At 44.2% G+C, this 24,304-nt stretch overlaps 1 protein-coding gene across 1 annotated transcript in view; it reads left to right on the top strand.

Annotated features, from left to right (window-relative positions):
• The first annotated feature begins 15,434 nt into the window (after positions 1-15,434).
• Positions 15,435-24,304, top strand: part of LOC133618913 (uncharacterized) — a 28,959-nt gene continuing 20,089 nt past the window's right edge. The window contains exon 1 of the mRNA XM_061979743.2: positions 15,435-15,841. The gene's annotated coding sequence lies outside the window, so the exon portion shown is untranslated. The remainder of the gene's footprint in view (positions 15,842-24,304) is intronic.

The following is a 24,304-nucleotide window of genomic DNA, read 5'->3' as shown; positions in this document are numbered from 1 at the left end:
CCACTTGCCTCTGCCTGGACACAACATGCCCTTCTACATCTAAAGACATTAATTATGGACATTTGTCTGGGCCAGGGCACAGTCAGAGTGTCAAGCTAATGGGCTCTCTTCGCAAAAGTGGGCAGCCAGGATTACAAGGAGCTCCATGCTCTGCTCTACATCAGCCTTCTTCAGAGAGTGAGGACGACTATGATCCAAGGGAGAGAGTCCCCACCTTGAGACCCGGCCAGTATGATGGCACCACACCCTGGAAGGAGTTCCTGCACCGGTTTGAGAGTTGTGCTGAAGCTAACTACTGGTCCGTGAAGACAATGGCTGTTCAGCTGAAGTTCTGCCTGGTGGGTGCAGCTGGGGCCATCATCCACAGAAACCCCAGATCAGCCCAGTGGGGCTACTGCCGCCTGGTGGAGGAGATGGAAACTGCATATGGTCCCTCTTCACAGCATGCAGCTGCAGTGGCTATTGAATTAAGGCGACGTACCCGCAAACCGGGCGAAGCTCTTCATGTTTTGAGAGACGACATCTATGAGGGGGTGTCAGTAGCCTATAGCAACAGGACTGATGCTGAGCAGGATGCTATAGGAGTTGAAGTGTTCATTAATGCTCTGGGGGATGTGGACACTGTACAGAAGCTCTTAGAGCAGCACCCCCAGACACTAGCCCAAGCATTTGACATTGCCCGTCGTCATGAAACCACAAGGCGAGCAGCATCATATGTGGCCGGCCTCATGCACCCTGGAGCTTGTGACATAGCCTGGGTCACATGAAAAGAAATTGCCCTTCACCAAGAAAAACAGCCAGAGCTCAAGCTTCAACCATGTTCCCCCAAAGCTCAAAGTCTACTGTACTTCACCTTAAAGCACAAGGTCATGAAATGAGCATTCATATGGTTGTGTATGGGCTAGAAGTGTGTGCTGTTTTGGACAGTGGAGCGCGGAAAAGTGTTTTTCCTCTGCGTCATTATGACGCTATCCATCTGGATATCCGTCCTCCACTTCAGTCATCTGCCGTGGAGACTCTGATCGGTGTTGGGCCTGGCGATATACCTGTGCTCGGTGAAGCCCACATACCTGTCCTGATCAACAACCGTCAGGTGAACATCTGCTTCCTGGTTGCTGATATAGCTGGGGACGAGGCCCTCCTGGGCCACCCATTCCTGACTCAAGCTCAGGCCCGTCTCGACTTTGGAAATCATCGAATCGTGCTTTTCGGGGAAGAGGTACCTTATTTTGACTCCACAAATAAACCAAAGGCGCACGCAGTGAGAGTGGCCCGGACTGTGGTGCTGGAGGCTGGGCAGGAGTATGTGGTACAAGGCAATATCCACCATAAAGATCCCATTAAAGGAGAATTAATGCTGAGCCCCACTAAAGGCTTCGTTGAAAAGCACAGACTGTTAGTGGCCCGAGTCCTAGTGGACGTTCACCCCCATAAAACCATGCCCCTTCGCATCTTCAATCCCGGCAGCAGTGCTGTAACCGTCAGAAAGGGGGCCATGGTGGGGTTCCTCCAACCAGCAAAGGTTCTTCAGTCTGCAAACGCTGTGGACTACCAGCAGCCTGGACATGCTGCCCACAACACTCCCTCTGTTCCCCAGCACCTACAAGATCTCTATGCCGAGAGCACTACTGAACTTAACAAAGAGGAGCAACTGCAGCTAGCGCAGCTGCTGTGTACTTATAGCAACGTGTTCTCTACCGGATCCACTGACCTCGGCAGGACCACCCTGGTTCAACATGACATTGTAACTTTGCCAGGCGTCCCGGTCAAACAACCACCACGCCGAATGGCGTCAGAGAAGCAACAGGATGCTGACCAACAGATACAACAGAGCCTGGAGGCAGGATTAGCGCGCCACAGCAACAGCAGCTGGGCTTCGCCCATCGTGATGGTGCGTAAAAAAGATGGAACGTACCGTCTCTGTATAGACTATAGAGCACTTAATGACTGCACAATTAAAGACGCATATCCTCTTCCCCGCATCCAGGATACGCTGGACACCCTCTCTGCTGCCAAGTGGTTCAGCACACTGGACCTTGCGGCCGGCTACTGGCAAGTTGAACTGACCCCGAGAGCACGCAAAGCAGCAGCCTTCTGCACCAAAAATGGACTGTTTGAATGGAATGTCATGCCATTTGGACTGTGTAATGCTCCAGCGACGTTTCAGCGCCTGATGGACCGTGTGCTGGCTGGCATGCAGTGGGAGACCTGCCTTGTATATCTGGATGACATCATTGTTCTGGGCAGCAACGTGCCACAGATGTTGCAGCGCCTGGGGCAGGTTTTCAGTCGCCTCCACCAGGCTAAACTGAAACTGAAACCGTCAAAATGCTGCCTCTTCCGCCGCCAAGTGGCCTACCTGGGTCACATTGTCTCAGAGAACGGTGTGGCTACTGACCCAGGCAAAGTCCGGAAGGTGCAGGGGTGGCCAACACCATCGTCGCTCAAAGATGTCCGCCGTTTTGTTGGCCTCGCGTCTTACTATCGTAGGTTCATTAAAAACTTTGCTTGTATTGCAGAGCCTCTCCATGCTCTGACCAAGAAACATGTCCAGTTCCGTTGGTCTGAGGAATGCCAGGTGGCATTTGATGATCTCAAAAGTCGGCTAATAACGGCGCCGATCCTGGGGTATCCGCTTGACCAGGGTGACATGATACTGGACACAGACGCCAGCGACGTCGGCATCGGCGCTGTCCTCTCGCAATTTCAACAAGGCGTGGAACGTGTGCTCGCCTATGGGAGCCGCAAGCTGTCCAAAACTGAACAAAATTACTGCACTACCCGGAGGGAACTGCTAGCCGTGGTGGATTTCACATCCCACTTCCGCCAGTATCTCCTGGGGAGGCGTTTTACTGTTCGCACCGACCACAGTAGCCTCCGGTGGCTCACGAGAATGAAGGAACCTGAGGGGCAACTCGCCAAGTGGCTCGAAAGACTCGGCGAATACAACTTTGAGATCGTCCATCGCCCTGGCCAGCTTCACGGCAACGCAGACAGCCTCTCCCGGAGACCTTGCCGTCAGTCCTGCCCTTGTAAGCTCCAGAACCCTTCTATTGCTCAGTTGAGTGTCAGTCACCAGGCTGTGCAGTGCGACTTGTACTCTGACATCAACCAGGCGATGCTGAGTCCAGTGGGGGTAGACAAGGCCCCGCCAGCTGACTGGGATAACTTAAAGTCCCCAGAGAAAATATTCCTGACCAAGACAAAAGAAAATAAACTGTTTGGCGGTTGGTCCCTAGAGGAGCTGCGACAAGCCCAGGAAGACGATGCAGATATCGCACCTATCAGGACCTGGCTGACAACCAGTGAAGAACGTCCTGCATGGGTGACAGTCTCACCATGCAGCCCAGCCACAAAAACATATTGGAGTCAGTGGAAACGCCTCTACATCAAAGACGGTATACTAGTGAGACGGTTCTACTGCCTGGACGACACCCAATTCTATCCACAAGTGGTGCTGCCCCGCATTTTCCGGGCCGACATCATGAGACAGATGCATGACGGACAGGTTGGTGGACACTTTGGGGTTGAGCGCACTGTAGCACGGCTGCAGACTCGGTACTTCTGGTACAGAATGCGGGAGGATGTTGCTCTGTGGTGTAATACCTGCACCAGCTGCGCATCAAAAGCCAGGCCACGGAAGACACCACAAGCCCCCATGGGTACCGTTCGAGTCGGAGCCCCTATGGAACGCATTGCTTTGGATATTATGGGACCGTTGAATGAAACTGAGCGCAAAAACAGATATGTATTAGTGATACAGGACTATTTTACAAAATGGGTCGAAGCTTTTCCCATTCCTAATGAACAAGCCGTAACTGTGGCTGAAGTGCTTGCCTCTGAGTGGGTGTGTCGCTATGGAGCCCCACAGGCACTGCACAGTGATCAAGGTAGGAACTTTGAGTCGGAGGTGTTCCAAGAAATGTGCGTGCTGTTTGGAATCGACAAAACACACACAACTCCTTTTCGTCCTCAATCTGACGGACAGGTTGAAAGGTTCAACGCCACTCTACAAAAGATCCTGGCCACGACAGCCGAGCGTTGCCACTGGGATTGGGATTTAATGATTCCCTACGCTGTCATGGCCTACAGGGCAACAAAGCACAGTTCAACTGGTTTCACTCCAAACTACATGATGTTTGGCCGGGAAGTGAGCGAGCCAGTGGACCTGGTATCCGGCCTTCCACCGGACCCTGAACCAGCTCCCTCGGGCCCGGCCTTTGTCCAGCACCTTCGAGAGCGACTAGAACTGGCGCACCAAATCACCAGAGATGCTCTCGGAGAATCTGTAAAACGTGCAAAGAGACAATATGACAAGAACTGTTACCGCACACATTACAACATTGGTGATGCTGTGTGGTACCTCATCAAAGGAACAAAGCAATCCAAGAACAAAGTGAGGAAGTTCCTCCCGTCTTACGAGGGGCCATTCTTCGTGTTGGGTCAGTTGGACAACCTGGTCTATCGAATCCAGAAGGGGCCAAGAACTAAGGTAAAGGTGGTTCACCACGATCAGCTAAAGCCTTATCGCTGCCGTGACCCACTGGACAACACCTGGGTCCTGGAGCAAGCGCAGAGCTGGACACCAATGGAGGTGTCACCCCCGGACGATGTCGATCCTGCTGACTCTTTACTGGGTCTGCCTCAGCTCTTTTCTGGCACCGACGCTGATGACAGCTGCAGCTTCCCATCATCGGATCCAGCCGTGGGTATTCCTGTGGCTTCTCACCCTTCCACCACTCAGCTTGGCTCTCCCGTTCCGGTGGACTTAGAGGACAGTGGGGGTGGTGCAGCAGTGTCACATCCTCAGAACCCTCGGTCTCAAAGGCCCCACCGTAGGCGTAGATCACCAGCAAAGTTCGGTGAGTGGGTGGCTCATTGAGTGCCAAATTCATGTATGGTTGAAAAAAAAAAAAAGAAAAAAAAAAGGGGGGGTTGCTTACTGCCTTATGTTTTGTATTTCCCTTTAAAAGGCAAAAGGTTTTATAGTTTTTTTTACTGTATGACCTGTTCAAGCTAATAGTATTGTTCTATACATAAAAAAAAAAAAAAGAGGCAACTTGAGATTGGTTTGTGTATGCACAATGCGTAATAGGCAATTGGTGTATTTTTCGGCGAATATTTGGAGTTATTACAAGGGACTCAGTTACTGTTACACTTAAAAATGCTAATTGCTTCTCCTCCCAAACTGTAGCCTGAGTATTGGACCTGCTAATGTTTTTTTTAGGGCTGTTTCGCTCAACTGTAATGCGCACACTAAACACATGGGCTGTTGAATTGTTGCAATTGCACAACAAGCTACATTATTGCACCCCCTTTAAGTTGACTCCTACTAGTCATACTGCATCCTTTCAATTGTATTGAATGAATATGGAACTGTATGTCTGTATGGAAATGTCAACGTTTATTACTATGCTGGAGTGAAATTGTGTTTTAATTGTCATCCAGAGTGGGGGTAGTGTTATGAGAATAGCATATGAGTGTGTGTGGCCCTTTAACAGGTGACAGCATGTGAGGTGAGTGACGTCAGTGAGTGTGTGGGCGAGAGAGGAGAGGGAGCGCAAGCGTATGTGCGGGCGGGGACTAGTGTTGTTGTGTGTTGAATTGGCTGGGGGAAAGCGATCAATAAAGCAGGGTTTGCAACTAATCGCCGGACTCATCATTCCCCTGAAGTCGTCTGCTGTCGAGACCCACTGCCGGGTAAAGTGAAGGGTGTTGCCCCGAACATACATCGGCCCTGGAGAAGTGTCTCCCCTGCGCTTTTCGACTACGGTCTGAGAGCAGGAAGCAGGAAAGGTGCAACAGTAGTGTTTATAAGAGTGTTTCAGTAGTGTGTATAAAAGAAGAACATTTCAGTTGTTTATGTGAGAGCATTTCAGTAGTGTATGTAAGAGCATTTCAGTAGTGTTTATAAGAGTGTTTCAGTAGTGTGTATAAAAGAAAAAGATTTCAGTTGTTTATGTGAGAGCATTTCAGTAGTGTATGTAAGAGGTAATTCTGAATAATGTCCCTAACGGCCCCTCATACACTCAGGCTGGTGATCTAGCACTATCGGGATTTAATATAATTGAGTATCCTTATTTATTCATCACCATCATCAACGTCGGCGTGTCAGCCTCAACTCGTAACAGTGGAATTGTTTGTTGCACAAATTCCGCCAACTGTGAAATCATGAGCAAATTCAGACATATGTAGTGGAAGCATCAGTGAAATATACTGTAGGTCAGATCTGTATTAAATTAAGCTTGAGACCACTGACCCATGTCATCAATGTGTGAATTCCCACTAAATCTGATAGGAACCATCATTGAAAGGACCTTGAAAATACAGGTTGGCAAACAAATACAAGCCCAGAGGTAGAGGTAACAAAGAATGCAACTGAAGCTATTGCGGATTGAAAGTTCATGTAATGACAGCTTTATGGTTTATGAGAATGTGGCTTACAGCTCTCGGTGAGATCTGATGTACAGTACATCATGCTACTGGTATCTCCTCCCTGCAGACAGATGCTAGTTGTTGGTTCAGTCCTAGGTTCTATTGTGATGTATCCTCTTCCTCAGCCTTTATTGCTGTCTTACATAGTGTCTCGTCCTCTCACTTTGAACGAGTGAACAAATTAAACGAGTGATTAATGGGTTACTCCATCATCACGTGCGTATAGTGCTCATGTCCAGTGGCGCCGCCAGGAATTCTAGGCGTCATGAAAAAAGGATGGCATTGGCCCCGCTTGGATAGCTGTTGTCAACACAATCCTATTGGAATTGTCCCATTTTCTCCCACATGGCGCCTCTTCTCATGTCATGCATGTGTTCTTGATGTTTCACTATATTCTTTATCATGTTGACCTCGGCCCGCCACTTATACTATAATTATTGGTGGCTCTATTATTCGGCATGTGTGGTCCAGGCCAGCAAAGTAAGGTAGATGACTGAGAAAATGAATGGTGTAGTCGAAGCGTCTCTGTCAGCACATGCTGTTGTTGTGCTTGTGGAAACTAATTGTCATGATCCGTGGCCCGGATCATGTTTTGTTTAGTTTTGTTCTGTTAGTTGACTCCCTCAGTTCCTGTGTTGTGCACCCCTGGGTTTGTTTTAGTTGCAATGGGTGCAAATTAGTATCACCTGCCTCTGATTAGTGTCCGGGATGCTAACATGCTGCCGGGCACTAATCAGAGAGCTACTTATTCGGCCTGGCTTCCTTATTTGCGGTATGCAACAAGTTACGTTGGTTTATTCCTGTTCTTGATTCCTGATTCCTGTGCTAAGTTGTTGCCTTAGTTTCCCGTGCGATCGGCACGCTTTTCATTTGTTTGTTTCCTGTCTTTTGGTATTGTGTAGGACAATAAATGATATCCTACCTGTACGCTTCGTCCGGAGTGGTCCGTCTGCATCCTGGGAGAACGACCCCGAGTAACATGCGACCCCCACGTGACACTAATTATCTTCCATGACAGCAATCTAAGATTTCAGATGTTTATTTTTTTTAAACTAAGCAAAAGAGAGACCCTTCATCTATGGACCAGATCCAATTATCAAATATGGGGAAGGCCGTTTCTCCAGATTCCTATTCCTCCATACTTGACTTTCGTCGGTCTGTCAGGGCCACAGTATACTTTTTATTGATAATTTTAATTTACTTTGGTAACATAAAACTATTTTCCCAATGAAGGACTACACATGAACATAGCAGGAGCATGTGTTAAAATACTGAAAAAAGTCAGCATTAAGTATACACCATGGAACAAAGAGAACAAAAAAACAACAAAAACTAAATACTGTAGCAGGAAAGCTAAAATAAGGAGGAGGGGGAGTGTGGGGCTCTTGCTCCTCCGGGTTCTCTGGACCACCAATGACGGACATGACAGCCGTGTTCATCTTTGCAAACAAGGATTTATTTTGCAATAAGTTGTGCTTTTCAGCCATGTTAAAGTTTCTGTCGCTCGTTCTCCACCATCAACAACCTCCTCTCCTTACCGACTGCTGCCTTTAACAGAGCGACAGGTGATCAGACAAACACTCACAGCTGTGTCATCTACGCACCTGTCACTAATCTCGAAGCCGATCCTGACACACCCCGCTTCGCTGCAGGTCCGCAGGCCACGCCCCCCCACAGGGAGAAATATTAAAATTACAATAAAACATCAAATAACTCGTGATAAATTCCATATACTATATATTTTTCATCTACAAATCCATTCTGGGTATCACTCCATCTTATCTGTCCTGTCTTTTAACAAAGAAACAAGGAAGTCACAATCTTCGTTCAATGAATGTTCTGCAATTTGTCGTCCCCAAAGTAAGAACTGAACTGGGCAAGAAAGCATTTAGGTTTTCAGCACCGAAGGCTTGGAATAACCTACAATCGAATATTAAACTTCAAACCCTTGTTACGTTGAATGAGTTTAAAGCTTCTGTGAAAGGACTGGAGTCTACCTTGTCTGTATGCACATGTGTCATGTGAGCAAGTTTTAATATTGTAAATGTGATGTTTTATGTATTTGTTTACTGTTTTTAATGTAACCTTGCTGCTGCCCTCTTGGCCAGGTCTCCCTTGGAAAAGAGATCTTTGATCTCAATGGGATTTTACCTGGTTAAATAAAGGCTAATAATAATATAATATACAGGGTCTGATTGATTGAAAAGCCCAAGCAGGCGGGCTAATCGAGGTAGATAGGGGATGCAGTCCATTCTAAGGTAAGTTCTGAACATAATAATTGAGATATCACGTAGCTATTAGCTACAGATTTCTGTCAATGGGTAGTTTTATTTTTATTTTATTTTTAAATAGACCTTTATTAATAATATGCAACACTTATATATAAGCAAATGAATAATAAAGACCAAAACATGTACAGTAACAGTGCAAAAACAGTACAAAACAACACCAGGGGGTTGTAAACTCAATAAAACAATTAACACGAATTCAATATGTATACACACGTAAGAAAGTGTAAAGCCATAGACCCACGTACCCTCCTGTGAAGTGTAAACATTCGGCGCTCAACCAGGTCTTGTGACGTACAACCAGTTTCCTTAAGTACCAAAACATTATATAATTAACAATTGTGACAAGTTTTCCACCCACGGTCTAAATAATCGCAACCAACTGAGAAAGTTAATGCATATGGTACAACACACGCAACCTACCTATTGAACTAAGTGGACATTTAAAAAATATATATTCACCTTACACAATTCAAAATGACACCCATTTTAAATGAACTACAAAGCATGATGGGTAAAATGCAAAAGACTATTTCCACACGTCGTCATATTTGACGCATTTTAGCTGCTTGATATGTCTGATAAATTACACAACTGTAAGGATGTCGTCAGGGGAGTAAACAAGGTAGGAGTGGTTCACATATTTTTAATCGCCAATGTTTTATCGTTTATACTTCATATGTTATAGTGTTGGGGGTGCCAATGGCGGTTCAGTCTGTTATCCAAAGCTGGTTTTAAATAATGCTTTAACAAACTGAAGTGTCTCTGATTATTTCCTGAAAATATTGTTAACGATTGTTGTTACGTCACAATCAGCGCTGTGTTGTTGGACGAAAATAATTTGTCATTTGTGCGTGCGTGTCTGTATGCCGCGCATGACAGCGTATTTGTGAGTTCCCCCCAAAAATCGGGCTTCATCACAGGCTGTACTGTATTTGTACATGTTTACCATGTTTGACAAACTTCCCTCTTCAATTTGGTAATACATGTATATGCATACTTAAATAATTGTGATTGCCATTCACGTGTCAAAACATTTGTTTAAACAAGATTCCCAAACGAGGACAATGAATTGGAATAAATAACAAGACAGTCGTTACCTTAAAATTGTAACTACAAGTTACTGTAACCTTCTATACACAGTTCTGAAATGAAGTGTAGGGATTTAGACGGCGTGGCGCAGAGGGTCCCTGGTTCAATCCCCACCTAGTACCAACCTCGTCATGTCCGTTGTGACCTGAGCAAGACACTTCACCCTTGCTCCTGATGGGTGCTGGTTAGCGCCTTGCATGGCAGCTCCCTCCATCAGTGTGTGAATGGGTAAAATGTGGAAGTAGTGTCAAAGCGCTTTGAGTACCTTGAAGGTAGAAAAGCACTATACAAGTTTAACCCACACACAAAAGATATTAACTTTATTTAGAGGTTTTATCAAATTACACTATATATATATATATGCCAAAAGTTTGGACAAACCTCCTCATTCAATGCATTTTCTTTATTTACATGACTATTTACATTGTAGATTGTCACTGAAGGCATCAAAACTATGAATGAACACATGTGGAGTTATGTACTTAACAAGAAAAGGTGAAATAACTGAAAACATGTTTTATGTTCCAGTTTCTTCAAAATAGCCACCCTTTGCTCTGATTACTGCTTTGCACGCTCTTGGCATTCTCTCGATGAGCTTCAAACACGCCTGTGAAGTGAAAACCATTTCAGGTGACTACCTCTTGAAACTCATCGAGAGAATGCCAAGAGTGTGCGAAAAGGTTAATTGGAGCAAAGGGTGGCTATTTTGAAGAAACTAGAATATAAAACATGTTTTCAGTTATTTCACCTTTTTTCGTTAAGTACTTAACTCCACATGTGTTCATTCATAGTTTTGATGCCTTCAGTGACAATCTACAATGTAAATAGTCATGAAAATAAAGAAAACGCATTGAATGAGATTGTGTGTCCAAACTTTTGGCCAGTATATATATATATATATATATATATATATATATCATTTTGCGAACCACTGTCCTAATGATATAGCTTCTTGCTTCCAGTCGCCCCATCCAAACACCCCAGTGTGCACTTTTGGCGTGTTAAAATTAAGTTCTGTTGTCTTGATCGTGCATCTATAAAGCCCAGAAAAGATGGTACGAATAATATCTGTGCTGGAGTTTCCACAAGATCAGGAAATGCTACAGGTTGGAGCTTATTATGCAAAGGATGTTGTGTTGTGATGGGGTGTCTTAATCATTCCACTCAACACTCAAGAAAAGAAGAAAATTGTGTTTTTCCATAGGGATGTACCATAGGTATACCAAAAGAACGCCTTAAATAAACGTCATGAAAAAAATGCCTGAAGTCACACACAATAAAATCAAATACATTTGTTTTAATCAGCCTAAAAAGTCATCCAGCAGTTAAAAAAATTGCAAATGTCAATGGCTGAATGGACTATATGTCTAATATTTTTATTTCTGACAGACCAAATATGTTGACAGGCAGAGGATTCTCTGTCTATATTCCGTTTTTGCAGCGCAAAACCCTCCTTTCTCAGAGCCATTTGTGCCTAAAGGTTCCAGTTATACTGTATAGTAATATAGACGCAAAACACTTTCAGCTTTAATAAATCACATTGCGAGCGCTAAATGATACATGTGCATCTCCCAGTATTGTGGGCATTCAGATAATCAGCATATATTTCGCATAGACATGAAGACAAACACGCGCAATAGATTTCACTCTCTATTTTGCTCATTTGAGAGATGCAATCCTCTGGGCACAAGTTTAGTAGATCAGCTTTGAATGTGCTATCAAGTTTGCATGTTTTAGTTAGTACACACAAACATTTTGGTAGATCAGGCCCTTTATGTTTTATTTAATTGTGAGATTGACTTCAAACCACACATTGGGTGAAACCGTTCCCCTCCCGAGCTGATGCAAAGATTCTAATCCATGCTTTTATCATAAAATGAATTGGTTTATGCAACACTCTCCTTTTTGATCTTCCAAAGAAAAATGTTAATCAGCTGCTCCAGCACCCAGCAGGCACAAGACATTGATACAACATTTATTATACATAGATGTCCTTTAAAGGCCTACTGAAATGCGATGTTCTTATTCAAACGGGGATAGCAGGTCCATTGTATGTGTCATACTTGATCATTTCGCGATATTGCCATATTTTTGCTGAAAGGATTTAGTAGAGAACATCGACGATAAAGTTCGCAACTTTTGGTCGCTGATAAAAAAGCCTTGCCTGTACCGGAAGTAGCAGACGAGTAGCGTGACGTCACAGGTTGTGAAGCTCCTCACATCTGCACATTGTTTACAATCACGGCCACCAGCAGTGAGAGCGATTCGGACCGAGAAATCGACGATTTCCCCATTAATTTGAGCGAGGATGAAAGATTCGTGGATGAGGAAAAAGAGAGTGAAGGACTAGAGGGCAGTGGGAGCGATTCAGATAGGGAAGATGCTGTGAGAGGCGGGTGGGACCTGATATTCAGCTGGGAATGACTAAAACAGTAAATAAACACAAGACATATATATACTCTATTAGCCACAACACAACCAGGCTTATATTTAATATGCAACAAATTAATACCGCATAACAAACACCTCCCCCTCACGTCCATATAACCCGCCAATACAACTCAAACACCTGCACAACACACTCAATCCCACAGCCCAAAGTACCGTTCACCTCCCCAAAGTTCATACAGCACATATATTTCCCCAAAGTCCCCAAAGTTACGTACGTGACATGCACATAGCGGCACGCACGTACGGGCAAGCGATCAAATGTTTGGAAGCCGCAGCTGCATGCGTACTCACGGTACCGTGTCTGCGCATCCAACTCAAAGTCCTCCTGGTAAGAGTCTCTGTTGTCCCAGTTCTCCACAGGCCAATGGTAAAGCTTGACTGTCATCTTCCGGGAATGTAAACAATGAAACACCGGCTGTGTTTGTGTTGCTGCAGTCAGCCGCAATACACCGCTTCCCACCTCCAGCTTTCTTCTTTGCTGTCTCCATTGTTCATTGAACAAATTGCAAAAGATTCACCAACACAGATGTCCAGAATACTGTGGAATTTTGCGATGAAAACAGACGACTTAATAGCTGTCCACCATGCTGTCCCAAAATGTCCTCCACAATCCGTGACGTCACGCGCTGACGTCATCATACCGAGACGTTTTCAGCAGGATATTTCACGCAAAGTTTAAAATTACACTTTAGTCAGCTAACCCGGCCGTATTGGCATGTGTTGCAATGTTAAGATTTCATCATTGATATATAAACTATCAGACTGCGTGGTCGGTAGTAGTGGGTTTCAGGGCCTTTAATGTCTTGTGCCTGCTGAGCAACTGCTCCAAAACACAACTGCTTGCCTACTACCAGGAACCAGAAATAGAGAGCACAATAAGACCAGTTCTTAAATCTCTGCATTAGTTGTTTGTAAAACCTCGGAAACGATTTTGAAACACATTTATGGGTTCTTAAAGTTCATTATGGTTCTGTTTATTTATCAGAATTGCTTTTAACAAATGAACCTTCTCAAATTCTGAGACCCTGAGCACCAATCTTTTAATAGTCAATGCGTACCCAAACTCACTGTGAGGCCTCTTTTTAACACTACTGGTCATCTGCATTGGAAGCACAGTGGAATAGGGATTAGTGCAACAGGGGTTAGTGCATGTGCCTCGCAATACGAAGGTCTTGAGTTCTGTGTGGGGTTTGCATGTTCTTCCCGTGACTGCGTGGGTTCCCTATGGGTACTCTGGCTTCCTCCCACCTCCAAAGACATGCACCTGGGGATAGGTTGATTGGCAACACTAAAATTGGCCCTAGTGTGTGAATGTTGTCTGTCTATCTGTGTTGGCCCTGCGGTGAGGTGGCGACTTGTCCAGGGTGTACCCCGCCTACCGCCCGAATGTAGCTGAGATAGGCTCCAGCACCCCTCGCGACCCCAAAAGGGACAAGCGGTAGAAAATGGATGGATGAATGGATGGTCATCTGCATTAGGATCTTGGCCACAAATGTTAATATTTTTAATAGTAAACGTAAAACATCTATTTTTACCCTAGATTTGAGTTAAATTCGCTTTTTTTTTTTTACTTTTGTTTGTTTTTTGCGTTTGTATCGTTCTATTCTGACTTAACTTTAGTTTAATTGTGGTTGGTTAGGTTCAAAGTAATCTGTGTTGCTAAATATGAATTGTCTGTAAAGCACTTTGTTCTAAATCTTGTGTGTGTGAAAAAAGGCCATACAAATAAAGGTTGGATTTGATATGATCAGCCACAGCCACAACTAAATGATGGATATGGGTGTCTGTGACTGCACCTGTTTTAATTACACACGCACACACACACACACACACACACACACACACACACACACACACACACACACACCGTACACAAACACCCACCCACCCACGGTCATCCAGCTAATGGACCGTTGTGACTGTGCTGAAACCGGGCTTGTATTTCATGTATTTCATCACAGACAGGGGAGGGAGCACAGCCAACTGGTCCATTACTGAGAGCGCAAGAGATAGAGGTTGTGATTACTGGAGGGAAATTGGAAGAAAGGGGCGGGGACACAGCTGCAGGCGTACTGCGGCAGCAGCAGAGCGGCATGACGTGGTCGAGGAGTAGAATGTCACACTTACACACACACTTGCATCTCAGAGGCCGTCTGGCCAAAGTAGACAGCAGCAAACGCAGTGATTGAGGCAGACATACTCAGCAGCGCACCGATTGGAGGCGAACACACATGCTGTTTTGATTCCTGGTGATGTCTGGGTGAGAGGGTGAGTGTTTCCTCGTGTTTATTTCATTTTACACATGTTGATCTTTCCCAACTTGAACCAACATATGTACTGATATTTGCTTGTTTTAGGTGTTATGTTATTCTAATGATTCTACCCTCAGAATATGCAGTACAACAATGTTGGTCATTGATTGAGGAGAGAGGAGTGTAGATATAATTTACATGGATGAAAAGAGGGGTTGGGAGTAAGAGGGATAATGTTACCAGACATGATGCCATCAGCCTGAGTCAGCATTAGAGTGACTGGCTATATGAGTCAGTGCAGCATACTATAGTGTCCATCAGGGACAAATCACAACTATTTCTAGTGAGGACTCAAGGTGAAGGCACACTTTATGGGGCACTTGGTGTTGTTTATTATAGTATGACAAGTATTTCCTGATATGTTAAGTGTGTGTGGTCACAGCTATTGTATTGTCTTTGTTATTTGGTGGATTAAAAAGTCTTACAAACTGTCCAGATCTTGTGGGACGCCATCAGCTTATTGCTTTGGTGCACGTGCCTCACTTTAAAGACATTATGCGGCAATTGAGACACTTTATGACTTAAACCAGCTCAGTGGCCTTGTGGTTAGAGTGTCCACCCTGTGACTGGGATGTTGTGAGTTCAAACCCCGGCCGAGTCATACCAAAGGCTGCAAAAAATGGGACCCATTGCTTCCCTGCTTGGCACTCAGCATCAAGGGTTGGAATTGGGGGTTCAATTACCAAATGATTCCTGAGCGCGGTGCATGCTGCTGCTCACTGCTCCCCTCACCTCGCAGGGGGTGAACATGGGAATGGGTCAAATGCAGAGGACAAATTTCACCACACCTAGTGTGTGTGTGACTATCAGTGGTACTCTAACTTAAATTACTGTTTGACACAAGATATTGTGTGGTCAAGTTCACAGAAAAAAGATTATTAATATGACAAATTGTTACCAGGGATCAAATTAACTAAGTATAATTTCAAGGTTCAGTTCAAAGAAATATTTTTGGTGTGTGAAATGAATGTTTTACTGCCAGATGGCCTGAACGCTGCTTTGTAAAGGAAGATGACTTTGAAAATGAGTCACTTTGGTGCGTCTTGCCCTGATTGGATCATAATGTTGTTTCTGTTTGTCACAGCTTCCTGTCTTGGTGAATGGTTAGCTTCTGCAGACCAATGAAAGGGCAGCTGTGCGGATGCAGCAGTGATCCAGGAAAAAACAGTCCATTGTTCCTGGGACGTCAGAGAAGTGTGACCTCCTTCCCCTCCTGCCAGCTTGGCCTTGCTGGGTGCCAAAGACGCAGTACCCTGCTGGCAGGTAGAACACTCATTTGGGTCAGAGGATTTGGCACACATGCTTATTGTCTGTAATAAGCAGCTTTTACACTACATACATTGGCACCCTCATGTTGTTGTCACTTCCAGGAAAGCTGGTTTTGTATCACTAACTTACTGTAAGACAGTGTTGTTTTGGTTGTTGTGATTGATTGTAGAAAGAGTAACCCTTTATGTAACAAGCACTTTCACTGATGTGATGTGATGTCCTTCACTTCCCAGACATCGGCATGTGTTACCACCTCATGTGTTGACTCTGCGGGGAGTCAGAATGTTCATCACAAGGTTGTGCGTGCATGTTTGTTACGAGGGAAAAATCAATTCAGCACACAGCTGCAATGTTTCGGAATAAGTGAGCTAGATGTGATTAGGAAAAGTGTTAGACGCCTATTTTAATGCCACCTGGAAATAGTTTTTCCTATGAAAGACACACATTGTATCAAAATAGTGACAACATTATCGTTGTTGTTGCACAGATTGTCCAGCAGATGTCAGTATCATCATGATACAGTAGACATGTGTTTTCCTATGAAAGGCACATGTTGTGTAGTGACTTGATGTTGTTGCACATATTGTCCAGCAGATGTCAGGATAATCCTGGATACAGCAGTAATTGTCAAAGGTAACTCCTATGAGCCAGGAATTAATTATGTACTGAATGTGAGTGGGAATGTTGTCTGTCCATCTGTGTTGGCCCTGCGATGAGGTGGCGACTTGTCCAGGGTGTACACCGCCTTCTGTCTGAGTGCAGCTTGGATAGGCTCCAGCCACCCCCGAGAGGGACAAGTGGTAAAAAATGGATGGATGGCATTCAAAAAAGATCAATCAATCAATCAATCAATCTTTATTTATATAGCCCTAAATCACAAGTGTCTCAAAGGGCTGCACAAGCCACAACGACATCCTCGGTACAAAGCCCACATACGGGCAAGGAAAAACTCACCCCAGTGGGACGTCGATGTGAATGACTATGAGAAACCTTGGAGAGGACCGCATATGTGGGTAACCCCCCCCCCTCTAGGGGAGACCGAAAGCAATGGATGTCGAGTGGGTCTGACATAATATTGTGAGAGTCCAGTCCATAGTGGATCCAACATAATAGTAAGAGTCCAGTCCATAGTGGGGCCAGCAGGACACCATCCCGAGCGGAGACGGGTCAGCAGCGCAGAGATGTTCCCAGCCGATGCACAGGCGAGCGGTCCACCCCGGGTCCCGACTCTGGACAGCCAGCACTTCATCCATGGCCACCGGACCTGTGCCCCCCCCTCAAGGAAAAGGGGAGCAGAGGAGAAAAGAAAAGAAACGGCAGATCAACTGGTCTAACAGGGGGGCTATTTAAAGGCTAGAGTATACAAATGAGTTTTAAGATGGGACTTAAATGCTTCTACTGAGGTAGCATCTCTAATTGTTACCGGGAGGGCATTCCATAGTACTGGAGCCCGAATAGAAAACGCTCTATAGCCCGCAGACTTTTTTTGGGCTCTGGGAATCACTAATAAGCCGGAGTTCTTTGAACGCAGATTTCTTGCCGGGACATATGGTACAATGCAATCGACAAGATAGGACGGAGCTAGACCGTGTAGTATTTTATACGTAAGTAGTAAAACCTTAAAGTCACATCTTAAGTGCACAGGAAGCCAGTGCAGGTGAGCCAGTATAGGCGTAATATGATCAAACTTTCTTGTTCTTGTCAAAAGTCTAGCAGCCGCATTTTGTACCAACTGTAATTTTTTAATGCTAGACATAGGGAGACCCGAAAATAATACGTTACAGTAGTCGAGACGAGACGTAACGAACGCATGAATAATGATCTCAGCGTCGCTAGTGGATAAAATAGAACGAATTTTAGCGATATTACGGAGATGAAAGAAGGCCGTTTTAGTAACACTCTTAATGTGTGATTCAAACGAGAGAGTTGGGTCGAAGATAATACCCAGATTCTTTACTGATTCGCCTTGTGTAATTGTTTGGTTGTCAAATGTTAAGGTGGTATTATTAAATAAATGTCGGTGTTTAGCAGGACCGATAATCAGCATTTCCGTTTTCTTGGCGTTGAGTTGCAAGAAGTTAGCGGACATCCATTGTTTAATTTCATTAAGACACGCCTCCAGCTGACTACAATCCGGCGTGTTGGTCAGCTTTAGGGGCATGTAGAGTTGGGTGTCATCAGCATAACAGTGAAAGCTAACACCGTATTTGCGTATGATGTCGCCTAGCGGCAGCATGTAAATACTAAAGAGTGCAGGGCCAAGAACCGAACCCTGAGGAACTCCGCACGTTACCTTAACATAGTCCGAGGTCACATTATTATGGGAGACGCATTGCATCCTGTCAGTAAGATAAGAGTTAAACCACGACAAAGCTAAGTCTGACATACCAATACGTGTTTTGATACGCTCTAATAAAATATTATGATCGACGGTATCGAAAGCAGCGCTAAGATCAAGAAGCAGCAACATAGATGACGCATCAGAATCCATCGTTAGCAGTAGATCATTAGTCATTTGTGCGAGGGCTGTCTCCGTAGAGTGATTTGCCCTGAAACCGGATTGAAAAGGTTCACAGAGATTGTTAGACACTAAGTGTTCATTTAGCTGCTGTGCGACAATTTTTTCGAGGATTTTCGAAATAAAGGGAAGGTGGGACACCGGTCGGTAGTTTACCATGAGGTCAGGATCAAGGTTAGGTCTTTTGAGCAGAGGATGAATAACCGCTTTCTTGAATGCTAGGGGAACAGTGCCAGAGGAAAGTGATAAGTTTATAATATTTAGCACTGATGGACCTAATAATACAAAAAGCTCCTTGATAAGTTTCCCAGGAAGTGGGTCAAGTAAACATGTTGTTTGTTTTATCCCACTTACACGCTGTAATAGTTCCTCTAATGTTATTTCATCAAAAAGAGAGAGACTATTTTGTATTGCAGTATCCGTCGTAGATACAGTTGTATCTGTGTTCATAGAACCCAGTTGTAGCTGGGATGCGTTATCTTTAATCTCCTTTCTAATGAGTTCAATTTTCTTATTAAAGAAATTCATAAAGTCATCTGCCGAGTGGGTGGAGCTATTGGGAGGAGTCCCTTGTTGGGTTAGCGATGCTACTGTACTAAACAAAAATTTAGGGTCGTTTTTGTTGAGGCGGATGAGATTTGAGTAATATTTAGCTTTAGCTAAGGTAAGCATGCGTTTATACGATATTAAACTATCACTCCATGCTTGATGGAAAACCTCAAGCTTAGTCGCGCGCCATTTGCGTTCCAACTTTCTACATGATAATTTATGAGCTCTGGTTTCCTCTGTAAACCATGGGGTGCGCCTTTTAGGGGCCCTTTTTTGTTTTAGCGGTGCTATACTATCAATGGTTTTGCGCAGGGCATTGTCAAAGTTGTTAGTGAGGTTATCAATAGAGCCGACATAATTTGGGAATGGTGCCATTACCGAAGGCAGTAGGTCAGCAAGAGTCATCGTTGTGGCAGCATTAATGTTGCGGCTGCTATAGCAGTTATTATTATTATTAGTTTGTTGACAATGAGTCAGAACTTCGAATTTTATAAGGTAATGATCGGACATTACTTTAGTATACGGGAGTACCATAACTTTGGAGGTGGTGACACCCCTGACCAGCACTAGATCTATCGTATTGCCGTTGCAATGCGTAGGTTCATTTATTATTTGTGTAAGATCACAGCTATCAATTATAGTCTGGAGCGCCACGCACTGAGGGTCCGATGGGTTATTCATATGGATATTAAAGTCCCCCATTATGATTATATTGTCTGCGTGCGTCACTAGATCAGCAACGAACTCTGAGAATTCATTAATAAAGTCCGAGTAGGGCCCTGGGGGGCGGTAGATAACAGCCATATCGAGAGGCAGCGGTGCGACAGACCTCATAGTAAGCACCTCAAACGATTTGTATTTATTATTTAGGTTAGGGGTAAGGTTAAAGTTTTCATTGTATATTAGTGCGACCCCCCCACCCCTTTTAAGGGGACGGGCAATATGCGCATTCGTATAGTTAGGAGGAGATGCCTCATTTAGCGCAAAAAATTCGTCTGGTTTGAGCCAGGTTTCGCTAAGACCAATGACGTTAAGATTGTTGTCTCTAATGACCTCATTAACTAATAACGTTTTGGGAGACAATGATCTTATGTTTAAAAAGCCCATATTATAAGTATTGGGCTGTTTTGACGAGTTTTTGTTTAAATTATCCGTAGTAGAAATATTAATAATGTTGCGTTTATTATACGTAGTGCACTTTAAATAGTTTCGACCATATCTAGGAATTGATACGACGGGAATTTTCAGATTGTTTACTTGATGCTGCGATCGACTGAACGCATCATGATTTGCCACCTCAGTAGAATGCATATCTACCCCGAACACATTCACAACAGAAAACACATTATGTGAGTTGTGTGTTATTCTAAGAAAATTGCTATGCGTACAGGAATTATCCAGCCTGGCGCTGGCTAGTTCTAGCTTAACTGACTCCTCACCCGGACTAGCAGGCTCTGTAATTGCCTGTGACCGGGCTTGCTCTAGTGTAGTTAGTCAAATGTGACTTAAACAGTAGTCTATATTCTTAGACAGGATGATGGCGCCTTCCTGGTTAGGGTGAAGGCCGTCCCTCATCAGCAAGCCTGGTTTGCCCCAGAAAGAGGGCCAATTATCAATAAACGTTAGTCCCTGTTGTCTACAGAAGCTAGCCAGCCACTTGTTAAGCGAGACTAATCTGCTATATCTCTCATCATTGCCTCTCGCAGGCAGGGGGCCAGAGACAATTACTCGATGCCTGGACATCTTTCTAGCGAGATCACAAGTCCTGGCTATGTTTCTCTTTGTAATCTCTGACTGTCTCATTCTAGTGTCATTTTAGCCAACGTGTACAACTATATTCGCATAACTAGTGGTGCGATTAGCCTGTCGTACGTGTTTACTAGGCCTGTTGCGAGTTAGCTCCCTAAGATTAGCCTCAATGTCAGGTGCTCGGGCCCCCGGGATGCACTTAATTGTGGCTGGTTTGCTAAGCTTTATGTTTCGGGTGATGGAGTCCCCTATGACTAAGGTGTGGTGCCCGGTAGACTGGGGTGTAGGACTAGCTAAAGAGCTAAATCTATTATGCGTCTCAACCGGTACACCGTAGCTTGTAGGCCGCTTAGGACTGCTACAGGCTGGGCTAGTTAGCTCGCTACAGCTAACGCTAGCAGATGTGTCCGCAACATCTAAAGTTACGAGATTACTCTGCTCTAACTGGCGGACACGGCCCTCTAGCAGAGCCAGCCTCTCCGTGAGTAAGGTGCAAGACGCGCAGGAAGCCATACTCACGGTGTTTTCTGTCACCGAGTGAAGTTCCTGCTGTCTTCCGAGAAGTCCTGGTCACGGTGTGCAGGAGTAGACTCCTTCTGACCGGCGCCCGGCGACGCCTTTCTCCGCGCTAGCTTCGTTAGCTTAGCAGCTAGCTGCTAGCTAGCTGCGGGAGGGGTGGAGAGACAGAGATCGGGTGATTTGCAAGTTAAATAGTACTACTAAATATGTTGAGAAAGTAATAAAGAAAGCTGCAGAACAATTTAAAAGCACACAAATAGAACGATACTTAGCTTTTTCGAAACAGCGAGCAGTCAGCGAGCAGTCACGCACGGTGAACCGGAACCGGAAGTCAGGAGTCAGATTTACCAGATTTATCAAGTATTTCAACTGAACATTACATTGATACTGAGACATTACGATTCAACTAACCTATTAACCTATTATCATTTTTTTTGTTACCAAATCAAAGTAGTCAAAACCAGCAATTTTAAATTATTACTTTTGGACTTTTGACAGGGCAGGACAGTGGCTTAGTGCGTCTGCCTCACAATACAAAGGTCCTGGGTTTGATCCTGCGCTCGGGATCTTTCTGTGGGGAGTTTGCATGTTCTCCCCATGACTGCGTGGGTTCCCTTCGGGTACTCCGGCTTCCTCCCACCTCCAAAGACATGCACCTGGGGATAGGTTGATTGGCAACACTCAATTGACCCTAGAGTGTGAATGTGAGTGTGGATGTTGTCTGTCTATCTGTGTTGGCCCTGCGATAAGGTGGCGACTTGTCCAGGGTGTACACCGCCTTCCGCCCGAATGCAGCTGAGATAGGCTCTAGCACCCCGCAACCCCAAACGGGACAAGCGGTAGAAAATGGATGGGATGGATGGACTTTTGACACATTGGTTGGGATGTGTTTATATATCCAATCAATTCAAAAACAGAAATAAGTGACCTCATTCAGCATGTTAGTGTCTTGTATTTTGATTGTTTTGTAGAAAGAATTTTTAACAATAGTTTGAAATCAATAAATGTGATTTGTGTGGCCAATCACATCGTGTCATAGATGTTTAACAAATAATAGTTCAACCTTAGTATTTACACTAGGGCTGATCTTGTGTTTGAATCCTGATGTCTGATTGACAGAGAGACCTAACACTTGTAACAAATATTGACATAACATAACGCTAAACTTTTTATTTATTATTTTACAGCTGATGGTGTCAGTCAACACTACTAACAAAGTGATCTTTTCCCCTTTTTTCCTTTTTTGACATTGCACAAAAAGCTGAGTGTTGCTGTACTTGGGCTGACATGACCTGTGACTGCCCTCTTGCAAAGACAATTTTCCATAGAAATAGAAATGGAGCTAGACTGCACATGTGCTCTTGGAAATCCTAGCAAGGATGACCTCAGACCTCAGGCTGCTTGTGATGCTCTTGTGTTGAGAGCTCCCTAGAGATGGAGGCTGTAAGAGATAAGGGGGTGCTTAGGGAAAGAGGAGTGAGCAACCTAAAGCATAACAATTAGCCGAAAGACAGCTCATATCCCCAAAAACTTTTACGCACTCGTACGCCAAGTACCACTGTATTTACTTTGACAATTTGATGTGATATAAGCACAATGCAAAAGTGTGCGGAAGCACCTTATTTTATTGTTATATATATATACACATACATGTATGTATGTATATATATATATATATATATATATATATATATATATATATATATATAATTTTTTTAATTTATTTACAGAAAATACAAAATAGTAATATACCGTAGGTTCAATATTATTTATTCATTCATTCAACCACAAAGGCTACGGAAATAAACATCAAAGACTTGTCCAAGGTGTACACTGCCTTCCGCCCGAGTGCTGCAGGGATAAGCTGCAGGCTTTCTTAAGCAGGTAAAAGATGGCTAATCCATCTAGGGCACTGTTAATTCAGGTATAATGATGGTCTTTGAACTTCTCAACAGAAAGATAATGTCTCTAATGTAGATGTCAGTCTGAAAGCGGCAGTAAAGAAGAATCCGAACACAAGACGAGAGGTCAAGAGAGAATCAGGCAAAGGTAGCGAGGTGAACACCAAAGGTAGAAACAAGTTTGGAGAGGCACGACAAGATGCCACCATTAGAGGAGCTGGTCGAGGTAATCGTAAAAGCTGACTAGTCATTGGACCCTGTCTTCTATCCTCTCGCCAATCCTAAGAATGCACTCATGGAGCAGCTTCTGTCTGAGTACACACTGCTGATGGAGGAGCACTACAGGAAGAAACAGGAGCAGAAAGAGAGTTGTTAGACTGTTGTATCTGCTAAACAACCCTAACCACAAACCGATGGTCATAAACCTCTAAGTAGAGCCTGAAAGCAGAGATGTTGAGGTTTTGTATCTTTTCCCTAAGAGCCTTGCTCCTGTTTGTTTGGAAGGTCATGGTTGATGGGGCTTGCTGTTTGTTGGCATTTACTTTCTTCAGCCCGGTCCACGTGACAATCTCTGTGAGGACTTTGTTGGGCCTCCATGTAGTGTCACAATCTGCAAGTAGCCAGTGCAAGTGTCTTGGAACGTAACCCGCACAAGTAGCGGGGATCACTTCTAGTGATTTTCACATTATCATAATTTTCATTTCCCAGCATTATCACAGTATTATTTCATTAAGAAAATCATATAAAAAATGTCTAAATTCCCTGTAGCGATATAATTTATTTTACATGCTGAAACATGTAGTGGGCAGACTCTGTGAGGGAGTGTAAACAAAATTAATCAGTTTGCTGTTTCCTTAGTTTTGCCCTCCTATTTCTTCATTCTCCACACTTCCCTTTTCAATGCAAAGATGTGGTTGCACTGTAAGGTTCAGTTTGGTATCAAAGACAGATTGGTTGTATTTGTCATAGTGTCTACATTGTTGTCATAGTGTCTACATTGTATAGTACTTGATTGATTTGAGGATTTCCAAATGAGACAATGAAAAGCATCAAAACCACTGAATATCTGGATTAAATCTAAGTAAGATAATAAAACACTAATTACCAACAACTTTGTGGATGAAAGTGAGCAGTGTGTTCGAATAGTTGTGTAACTTTGAATTAATGATAATTTAGGGAACATCAGTTATGCAAGAACAGATCAATCTCAGAGCAATTTTT

Source organism: Nerophis lumbriciformis, linkage group LG01, assembly GCF_033978685.3.
Source record: "Nerophis lumbriciformis linkage group LG01, RoL_Nlum_v2.1, whole genome shotgun sequence".
Lineage (NCBI taxonomy): Eukaryota > Metazoa > Chordata > Actinopteri > Syngnathiformes > Syngnathidae > Nerophis > Nerophis lumbriciformis.
The sequence above is the reverse complement of the archived record's forward strand: the minus strand, read 5'-3'. Positions and strand labels throughout refer to the sequence as shown.